The following is a 12,042-nucleotide window of genomic DNA, read 5'->3' as shown; positions in this document are numbered from 1 at the left end:
TAACAGTCAAAATATAGCCACCAGGAAAATAAATACCTGACATTATTTGATACATTTGAGCAATACAGTACAAAAGAGACTTTCACAGCATGATACACCAGCCAGTGTAGTTGGAATCATCTTTCATATAAACTGTGAGGAGCCAGCGTATAAAAAAGCAATGAAGCAAAGGGACAGAACAAGAATATTAAGATTGTTCCAATGCCAACATGAATAGTGTTGCCATTTATGCTCTCATTTATCTAGACCAGGAGTGGGCAAACTGTGGCCCTCCAGATGTCCATGGACTACAATTCCCATGAGCCCCTGCTCATGGGAATTGTAGTCCATGGACATCTGGAGGGCCGCAGTTTGCCCACCCCTGATCTAGACTGTATAGCTTCCCTATAGCATTGTGAAAACTATGAAAACATTAAAAGGTATAGTTGCAACATTCTCTACTACCTGTATACATGGAATTCTGAGGAGAGATTTATGAAAACTCAGATAATTTCTATGTTAAAGTGAATACACTCTCAAACCTCTACAGTATTCACATACTACCAGGACATGTTGGGGGCATGCGGGGGGCATGAAATATAAAATTATTTCAATATAAAATTATTTATATTTCCAAAAACCATATGTTAACAACAGTTAATCCTGTGGTTTTAAAAATATAATTTTAACTCATAATAATGTGAATCTCAGTCAAAGAATATTCTGTAAGAAGAAAAGATGTCATGAACTCCTTAATCAAGACAACTTGAGTAAATATTTAATTTGTGTATGAAATACTTCTGCCCTCTCTCCTCACTAGACTGTGTGACAGCAGAATTGTCTTGATTTTCATATTTGAGGTACCAGCTTTATTAACCCTCCCTTCAGACACACAGAGACAAAAAGGGCTAAAAACAGAAACATTCCCATCTCCTCAATTTCTTTTTCTCAAAAGCAGATCCTAGGGTGTAAACTGCACGGAGCTTTTATTCCAGCCCCAGATCGATTCAGTCCCTGACGGTCCCCTAACTAGCCTGGTTTCCTTTTGTAACTTGTCTTTGACAATGTTTGTCTGGTGCTGACTCTCCTGTTGATGCTTCCTTCTCCTACATAAAGACTGCCTTAGGTTTTTCCATTGCCTGGGACACCTGTGTGTCTGTTTGGAGGGTTTTTTTGGAACTGCGTGCCAGGGTCATGACAGTATTGAGCTCCTGTGGCTGCACTTTGGAATGGAGTTGCAAGCAGCCACTCAAGCACTTCACCTCCTTTTGGTACAGGGACTATTGCCATCTCCATTCCAGCAAAGTAAGATTGTCTCCTGGGAGGCTAAGGGCTTGGGTTTATATCCTGCCCAGTGGAGGCCAGGTGACTATTTCATGGGCTGGTAGGTAGGCCTCCATTGTAGGCTCAGGGAGGCCTTGTAGGCCTCAATTGCATGACTTCCCATCTCAATTTCTGGATATGAAAATTCCTACCATGGATATTTTCCACCAGGCATACAATAACTTTCACCTGACTATCAACCTGACCAATCTCCACAAGAAAGACATTTTCTGGACACTACTGTAAAAATAATCAATGGATACCTAGAGACCACCTTATACCAAAAACCTACTGACTGACAAATATACCTGCATTCCTCTAGCTATCATCCTAAATATACCAAATGTTTGATTGTATATAGCCAACCTCTATGTTACACCGCATCTGCTCCAATCTACAACAAACCTTCTTGGAACTAAAGTACCCACCCAATGTGGTCAAGAAACAGATTGACAAAGCCAGAAATATAGCCAGAGAAAACCTGTTGGAGGTCAGGCTCAAAAGAGACAATAACAAAACACCAAAACACCATAAAGCTTTCATCTCAAAACACTTCAGTGCATCATCAGTGACTTACAGCCTCTGCTGGAAAATGACTGTTCTCTTTCCCAAGTTCTGGGAGCAAATTTTGTCTTGCTTACAGACAATCTCCCAATCTCAAACAACTCCTCACCCACAACTATGCAACATCTAATTTGAACATGGACACTGGTACCAGAGCTTGTAACAAACCCAGATGCCAACTTTGTTGCCACATACACTCCAATAACACAATCACTGGACCTAACAACTTCACCTATACCTTAAAAGCTTATTCACATGCTCTTCTTCTAACATTGTATATGCCATTAAATGCCAGCAATGCCTCTCTGTACATAGGGCAAAATAGGGCCAAAGAATAAATGGAAACAAATCTGACATAAAAAATTACAGGACTGAGAAACCTTTAGGGGAACACATCAGCCTTTCAGGACATTCAATAAGGGACCTCAAAGTAGCTGTTTTATTGCATGGCTTGCTCTGTGTATGTGTGGGGGTGGGTGAGCAGCACTGAAAAAGTCACTATGGTAACCCCTCCTTCCAATTCAGCATACAAAACACTTACGAAAAGTTGGACTCAATGTACATACTCCTCATGTGTCAGTTCAAGAACTCAAAAGGTGGGGTGCAGAACATGTGTGTTGTAAATGCCTTTTGACTGTAACTTGTCTCACAGTAATTTTTTCACTGTGCATTTATGCTAGCTGTTTCACGGTATTTGTCCAACATGCACTCAAGCTGAACAACCATTTGCTAGTGCTTGCAGTTCATCTGCGTCAACCTTAAAATATAGCTTCAGTTTGGAGATTGTAACAGTTCCTCTGACACAAATAGAAGTCATTTGGGGCTTCCCTTATCTGGATCCAACAGACACTTATCACCAGCTGCCTGTCACTTAGCACAGAATAACATTTAAACTGCTTGGTGGTTATGCCTTTTTAAACACAACAGCATGCTTTCCATATATTAGGAATGCCTCTTAGGTCTGGGATTTCCAGTAGTGCTTCCCATATTTTATTCTCAAAAATTTATCAAAAATTATTTTTAACAGGAGAGAAGTAAATAAACTAGAGTTATATACTAGAAATGATACTACAAACACTAGGGATAGACTGATAGACAGTCCTGCCCTGAAGCAAACTAGTCCCTGATACCAAAAATTATAGGACTGAAAACATCATGAAGTCACACCTTGGACATTATGAGGCATCGGCCCTCAGCAGCTTCATGCAGTAAAGGCAGCATTCACTGAGGTGAACAACTGTCTTCTTTGACAGGTAACTTCCCAAAGACCACATTTATGTCTCCAAAGAAGTTATTTGACTTCCAGACTTCTCTGATTATCTTTTTGCTCCACTTGGGAATTATATATAGGAACTGTGGACAGAAATCACATGGCTTGACAAAAATTTAGAAAGCTATGAATGCTGTATAAAATGTAATGCATATACAAGAACTACATCTGTTTTTTATTCTGATAGAGGAAGCTTTCAAAGGAATAGCTCCCCCCCCCCACACACACAAATAAAACTATAGTTTGATGATCCCTTCAACTGGCAAGTTTTCCTCATTCTTCTTTTTGAATGTGAGAAGAACTGGGATATGAATGCACTGCTATTCTCCCCTACCCCCACCCTCCCGCCCCGGTTAAAGCTCTGTTTCTCAATAGGAAGCCTATGTCCTTCATGTGACTAACCCTTCTAGTAGTAACCCACCAATGCTATTCTGCTTATTGTCAATATTCCCTTCAGTTTTATCTTTGCTTCGTTCCTAGCATCATCCAATATCCCAGTTCTAACTCACCATTTTCTTATGGTAATGGAATTAGTTGGTATCTGGGTGTCAGGGTCCGGGGTTTCTTGTTCCTTCTCCGCCACGATGTCGGGAGCTGAAGACCAGGCCAGGAAAGATAGTTCTCAGGATAGGCAGCGTCTCAGAACGGAGTCCTGTTGAATTACTTGCATTCGCGACTCCCGGGTTCAGAATAGTTTCCTCACTATGCTGAACCCCGCCTCCTCACAGACGCCAACTGCCCCATTTAAATATCCTTCCTCTCCTCGTCCCCACCTCCCGAGCCCTCAAGAACCTCCCACCAGTTCTTCCGGGCACGCCTGTTCTGCATTATCTGTTCTGCCCTCACTTTGAGCCGGGCGCGACCAGTCTGTCGGCGTTCTTCGTTTCCTTTCTTTTCACTTTCCTCCTTCGTCTCTCCCACGTATGGGTCTGTGGCCGCTGCTCCCTGTTCCCGAGAGACTGCTACTCTGCATGTGGCGAGAGGGTGTTTGTCTGCAAGTCGGGCCATTCCCGACACTGGGAGACAAGACTAAGGTATTTTCCACATGAGGACAGGTTTGTGTAGTTTACCTATTGCTTCCAAGTGGGAGGGAGCAAAATTAATTGCTGAAATGGCTTGCAACCATTTCAAGTTGACAGTGGGGTGTGCACACCCATCTGCTGTCAGCCTAAAATGGCTGCCAGCCAGACCTTGAAAGAACAAAGGTCTTTGAAATGTTCGGGGAAGCACCTCCCCTAAATCTTGGCTCATGAACTGGGGCATTTTTGTTGGAAAATTTGGTTTATGCCCTGGTTCATAACTATCCCTAGTCCTTACCTCTTTCCTTCTATGTATTCTGGATAAAGGCCAGTTTCTTCTCCATAAGGATGCTGTAGTGGTTTAGAATCTTTATGACTGGCAGGGTTTTCTAAGAGTTTGTTCTTGAGTCACATGTTGTTTCAACCCTCGGGCTGCATGGTCACACAAATCATGGACCAGAACTTGTCCTGTACCACCTTCACGCTGGTGCTTTCTAGAATCAGGTGGGAAGGCTCTAGATATTTAAACTTTAGGCTATCTCTGTAACAACATTTGTCATTTACAAGCCCTAATTTGGAATTTCTGCTTGATTACTGCAAAGTTTACGCTAACCTGGATGTTTAAGTTAGAAACTAAAAAGGGTTGGCCCTGTTTAGTGCTTGGATGGGAGACCACTAAGGTAGCCCAGGGTTGCTATACAGAGGCAGTGAATGGCAAACTACCTCTGTTTGTCGCTTGCCTTGAAAACCCTACAGGGCTGCCATAAGTCAGCGGTGACTTGATGGCACTTTGCAAGAAACTTGTGTGGTGGTCTGCTAACAAGGGTGAAACAGCCCATTTCCCCCTACACTTGCTTGTATTCTATTGTGGCATAACTAAATTTAAGCCACCTTGTAGCAAACTCAGAATCTTCACACCCACATAAACCGCTGCTAGGAACTTATACCCTCCTTGGCCTTCAGCAGTTCCATTTAATAACGGCACCACCAGCGAGTAAAATTCATGGCAAAATAAGATGTGTGTGAGTCACTTACTTGTGTGACAAAAGCAACAGACCTCATTCCTTTAAAGAAAATCAAATCAGACTATAGATTTTAGCCTGTTTTCATTCGATGTAATTTTAAATGGCAGTTCACTAGACAAGTTTTTTCACCATTATAATGAGGACTTTGCACTGCTATGTGGTCTTTATGAATGCTTGAAGTGCAGAAGAGAAATGCCAGGAGAGATGAAGTAATTAGGTCCTTGGTGTAAAATTAGCTGCTATACTGTAGGCTATGAACAGAAAAGAAAATGAGAGTTTGGGAGAAAATTAATTGTTTCTCATAAACCACAGATCCAGGGTGCAAACCATACATTACCAGGTGACAGAAAGTCTATAGTTAGTGGGTGCAAAAATTATAATTATGATAAGTGCTAATGGCATGAAGTGTGCTACATGAAAGCTAAGATAGAACTGAAATATAGCTGAGCTCCTGGTGCAGTCAAGAGGCTAGCAGGGTCTTCAGGCACAATTGAGCGTGGAATCTACCCATTTTGGACTGGAGTATCTCATCAGGCACAAGATTTCTCCTTCCCTATTCCTGTCTGTTTGCTTTAGCAAAATCACTTTTATGAGTCACAGCAGGTTCAGTAGCTTTATATTTATACAATAAAACAATTTAAAAGGCTGCTCTTGAATTTAATTACCATCTGAGTAGGGTACATTTTTAAACCCTGACTCTCATGGTTTGTGGTTAAAAGGGTATCTGCCAGTTAGTATCTATAAATGGGATAGAAAAGAAACACATTGCCATTGTGGTAACAGAGTCAGACCGTCCTCTAAGAAAATCCAAGAGATCTGAGAGAAAGGCAGATGTAAAGAGTTTCATGAGATACATGCAGTGCCGCCTGTTCTTGAGCTGAAGATTATGTCTTGCAATCTAAGAGTATGTATCACAACATGTACTTAGGCATTAGGTGAGACAAGCCACCTTATGTGGCTTTGGTGTAAGGCAACTCAAGGTGGCACAGTTTTTCTAAACAAAGGGGAAATTAGCTCTGAAATTAAATTTCATACAAACTAGAAATATGCCAAAACATTAGAATTGAAAGTATATATTTCTTAAATTTCAAACATTTTCAAACTTAGGCCGTTTCCGCACATGGCCACCCATGCATCAGGCATCTTTGTAATCCAGCTGGAGGACCTATCAATGTGTTTTGTGCTGGCAAGCTCTGGGTAAAGATCTTGGGCAAAGAACACTGGATCTCAGGAACCCACCAGCCCAGATATGTGGCCTGAGAATAGTGGGGGAAACCTGTTTGATTAGTGAAGGGCAAGCTGGAGAAAGGTGGTTATTGGACTGCTGTTTGTCAGTTTGCAGACTGAATCACTGATAAGAGACTATCTTATTTTATAACATGGAGTCTTGACCATGCTGAGAGAAAGGGTATCCCTCATCAGTGAGAAGCTGGGAGCCTCTTCAGTGTTTTGCCCTTATATGCCTAAAGGCTTTAAAGAACAAGTAAACTGAAGGTAATGTCAAGTTAAAATAGTATTCATGGGAGACAGCTGTCTTAATAAATACAGTGGGTTGATAGGGAAGACTGGGGCAAAAGACCTCTAAGAGGCACTTTTGAAGAACTGTGAGTGAAAATAGAGCAGCCTTTGTTAAAAGTTCTTTTCTGTTTCAAGTGAGCTTGCATTCTGTTAAGAATGATTCAAACACCCTTGGTCATGCCATTTATGTTTTGTTTTTGGGAAAGAATCGTATGATACAATGACTTTTGCTTCAATAACAACAACTAAGCAGTGTATCAATGTTCTTGGACAAGCCTTTGGATGCAGAAAGGCAACATGACCCACTCAGTATTCATTCAGAGACTGAATTTGTGGTATCTTTAATGATGTTTGGGGTTATTAAAAAAAGACAAAATGACCTGGAACTTGGAATCGAGTGTGTTAAGGAAACACACACAGAATGTGTATGTTTCTGCCTGATGGTTCAGTGCCAAGAAGTGTATCCTAGAGCTGTGTCCCAAGTTCAGATAACAAACACTTCATGACCATGGGTGGAGTGGCCTCTAGTACTTGGGTGACCTTAACAACAAACCTGTAGAGATCCAGAATTGTTTGTATAAATAACTGGCTAATAAGGTAAGTGTTTGTGAGTGAACCCATGGCAAGTGGGAGAGAATACCTTGAGAAAAGTATCATTCTCTCTTTTTCAGGTTATCCTCTACCTCCTCTTTTGAGTAAGTCTAAAGAGTGCTCCTATTACAGAAGTGGCTAACTCATTCTGTTTATTATATTGTTGGAAAAAGATTTTATTTCTTTTGTACTGACAATAAAATATCCCTTGAAACTGAAAATTAACATGTTAAACATGCAGAAGATCCCAGGTTCTCTCCTTAATTCCTGCAGTTAAAAAGATCAGGTCGTAGGTAAGGTGAAAGACTCCAGAGAACTGTTCCAAGTTTAACAGTCAATACTGACTTTGAACATCCTGGATTCAGTATAAGGCAGCTTCATGTGTTTCTGCGAATAGCATTTTGGGGAGGAGTTGTGGTTCAGTAGAAGAGCAGCTACTTTGCATGCAGAAGGTCCCGGGTTTAATCCCCCCATCTCTAGTTGAATAGAACATGGAATAGGTGATATGAAAGACCTCTACCCAAGATCCTGGAGAACCACTGTCAGTTTGGGTAGATAATACTGACCTTGATGGACCAGTGGTGTGATTCAATATAAGACATCTTCATATGTTCATGAGTTCAAGTACAGCAGAACATGGGATTAGGTGATCCCATGCAGTCTTAAATTATTTATTGCATTTCTCTCTTTTTCTATTGTTTTGCCTTTTTATCTTGTTGCTTTTTTGTTTTATAATTTATATATTATTGCTGTGTCATCTTGCAGGTATTTATCTGAATAGTTATGAATATTTTAACTAAATATCACGTATTAATACTCTTCTTTTGATTTCAAAGCAGAGTTGCAAGGGAACTTCATCTTTGATGAAGCTCTTGTGAACTTTTCATAGCCTCAGAAATTCAAGGCAAAACTCTGGTTTTATTCAAACAACTTCAGTACAAAAAACAAATATGTAGATTGAGGTGATGATTGCCAACTCTTGGAAGGCCAGCACTGTCAAGGAGTTGACCCATTCCAGGGGCAGAGCTTGATTCAAGGACCACCCATCCAATGGTAGGGCCACTGGGATCAGTGGAGCTTAGTGGAGTAGATGTACCCAGCAATGGAGATGAAGGGTCAAAGGATGGAAGGGTTAAGGGACCGATCCAATATCAAATATTAAGTGCACACCACTTCCTTTCTGTCCCTCATCAAGAGAGCGAGCATGCCCATGCATGCACGTCCCCCTTAAGGGAATATCAGGAGGAGAAAGTTGGCAACATGACTTGGGTCTTTCATGGCTGTCTAAGGAAGTTCACCTTGTGGACAGCGACAGTCTGAGGACCAAACTACATATGGCATGAGAGACCTGAAATCCCGCAGTGGGAATGGGGATTGCATGGGAGAGGATAAGATCTGGGCTGCAGCATCATGAAAGGAAAATTTAACTATTTAGTTATCCTTGCTTTGCCCAGCTAGTGAAAATAACTGAGACACCATTCAGGTGTAATATGTAACAAAGACAAAAATCATGCTACATTTCCCTGAATATGCATCCTGGATTTTTAGCTTTTAAGCCCTGAAGGCAATTTAAAGGCATTTTTAATACAACTGGAAGTTTATTTTCTCCATAAAGCTTGAAATGTTCATGATTTAAGGCCTGGATCTGTTAGAGGAGTGTTAAGTCAGCAGTTACATAGAATTGTCCTTAGTGCCTTTTTGGCCTCAAAAAGGCTGAACTCAAACAACCCATTGTTTTATGTGAAAAGTAAAAATCTTTTAGCTACCAGTTGTGATTAAACCTTGACTGTGAAATGCCATATTATAAGGGGCCTCAAACCAGGATTTGCAGCCATCTTGCCAACTGCTCAAACTTTTATCCAGTTCTTTAATAAATTAAGAGCTGGATCCAGACTAAATAATACATTCCCACGAATTCGCTCTTCCTGATGCATGAGCCCCCTCCCCCATGTCAACCATTGGTGCCCCTATCCCTCAGGTAGAGATCAGAGGGCTACAGGAGGAGGAGGGACAGCAAAACTATTACTTTCCATTGACAGAAAAATTTAGTTTGGATCTAATTCTTAGGGTACATTTTTATTTGTGTGCTTGATTGTATATGAAACTGCTTTAATTAGAACTTGAATTATAGGGCAAACAGTTGGGGACTCTTAGTGATACTCAACAAGCTCTGACCATCCTGCTAGCCTTCATTAGTTACTCCCTCTAGCAGTCGTAGCAACTCCTGCGGTTCCCCCTCCCATCTTTGCGGTGATAAACAGCCCTACACATAGAGCTCTATGTCTTTCCTCATGGTTGGGCACCAGTATTGCCACCTGGCCAAGTGCAGGGTTTTTACCAAACAAAATGCTCCACCATCCAGTTATCGTGACACAGTTTTAGCACTTCCAGGCAAGCAGCAGCTGGGACATACAACTTAGCCACCTGGAAGAAGAAGCCATCCTGATCCACCAGTTCAGGGCAGAGTGTTTGAAACTCCTAATCCCTGTCCAAATCCCATTGGAGCCAGCCAGGAGCCTGCAGGGGGCACCGCTATGTACAATGGATCATTCCCTGCTTTCACAGCTGCAGGTGACCACCAAGATTCCCAGTTGAGCAGGGGAGAAGACTGAATTCACAATAGTCTCAACCTGGCTGTCATGTTGGGGAAGAAAGGCAGAAAAAAAGGACATATATGTTATAAATCAATCAATTATTCCTATAATTCTGGGACCATTGCAGGCCAGGTTTGTAAGTGCATATCTACAAGTCAAGAAAGTAGATGGGACTCTTACGCCCTCTTTAGTTTACAATAGAAACTTCACTGAGATCAAGGTGTAAACTGCATGGAGCTTTTATTCCAATCCCAGGTCGATTCAGTCCCTGCCATCTACACAGAATGCAATTTCCATTTTGATTTTGGGCGATTTAAATTTTCCTTCGGCAGCAAGAAGGATTGATCCGGAGTCACCCTACCTTTATTGTGCGGTATCTTAGAGTGCTTTTAATGCTCAATATTTAAAGAGCCTCTTGTGGCACAGAGTGTTAAGTGGCAGAAATGCTGTCTGAAGCTGTCTGTCCATGAGGTTGGGAGTTCGATCCCAGCAGCCAGCTCAAGGTTGACTCAGGCTTCCATCCTCAGCAGTGTATAATGCAATGGCAGTCACCCTTCAAAGCAACCATTTGCACCAGGAGAATTGCCCTCTGTAGTCTGAGGATCAATTGTAATTCTGGGAGATCTCCATGCCAGGAACCTTAAGAACAAGGCTTTATCTTCTTCTTTTTTAAGTTGAATCACCCTAATAATTCTACCAGACATGCTCTATGAGTTCCCCAGTGGGAAATCACTGCCTTGGAGCACCGTGTTGGCAGAGTTTCAATATGCAAAGAGGACAGGGCCACAAAGCTGCTTAAAAGAATAAAATCGTTTTATTGGGGACAGAATAAAAGTCGGAATGGCCTGAAACAAGCTAGAACATGCATTAAACAAACAAGAGTACCACAAAAAAGAGTGGGCATTACAGATACTTGGGAACAATTTTTTAGAAATAAAAAGGCAGAAATCCTAAGCCTTTATTAACCCTTGCCAGGCCAAAAAGCCTCTGGAACATCTTGGAAGAGGCTGGAATGGGCATTAAACAAGCAAATGTACTGCAAATAATAGCAGGATGCATTAGAGACACTTGAGAACAATATTTTAGAAATGAAAAGTTGGAAATCCCATACCTTTATTAACCCAGATACTAGAATGTGGCTGCAAGGGTTCTCACCAGAACACCATGGAGAGCCCATATCTAGCCAGTGCTGAGGCAGCTGCATTGGCTGCCAGTTGATTTCCGAATCTGGTTCAAGGTACTGGTTTTGACCTTGAAGGCCATATGTGGTCTGGGTCCAGCATATCTGAGGGACCACTTATCTGGACCTTAAAAAAAAGACTCACTGAAAGTACAGATAGACACAGTTTTATATTAAGAAAATACTGAAGAGTGATAAAATAATTAATCTTGTCTATTTACCACATTTTAATCCCAAGGAGCTCAGATGCAGTAGTACACATTTTTCCATTTTATTCTAACAAGAACCTGGCCCAAGGCCAGCTGGTAAACTTCATGGCAGAGGAGGGGGGGATATGAAACAGTGGTCTTCCCAGTTTGATATTTTAAGCACTGCACCAGCTCTCTTGGTGGAATATATCAAACTGGCACCCCAGACCAGAAGACTCAGATGCCCAGAAGTCATCTTATTAATATATTATAAAATGTTATACCAATAATAAGCTAACAATTTATTTATATTTATTTATTAGATTTCTTACCCGCTGCTCCCACAAGGCTCATGGCGGGTTACAGTGCGTGCTTAAAACCCCCATAAAACCATCCCCTAAAATCACAAACAACAACAATAAACCATAAAGATGAACAAGAACAGCTAATACCCAATTTACCCAGTTCCAAAAAATCTAACTTCCTGTGGAGAGAAAAGAGGTGAGGTTGATAGTACCCAGCCGCTGACTAGTTGTCCCAGGGGGGTCCCAGTTCTTTCCTGGCACCCTGGTCTCAAACATGGACCTGGCAGAAGAGCTCCATCTTGCAGGCCCTATGGAATGCTGAAAGCTCCCGCAGGGTCCTTAGATGTTCCGGGAGCTCATTCCATCAGGTAGGGGCCAGGACCAAAAAAGCCCTGGGCCTGGTTGAGGCCAGTCATGCTTCCCGAGGGCCAGGAATGACCAATAAATTAGAATTAAACATAATGGATGCAACAATTGGAAACCCAA

Source organism: Paroedura picta, chromosome 10 (assembly GCF_049243985.1).
Source record: "Paroedura picta isolate Pp20150507F chromosome 10, Ppicta_v3.0, whole genome shotgun sequence".
Classification (NCBI taxonomy): domain Eukaryota; kingdom Metazoa; phylum Chordata; class Lepidosauria; order Squamata; family Gekkonidae; genus Paroedura; species Paroedura picta.
Note: the sequence above shows the minus strand (reverse complement) of the source record.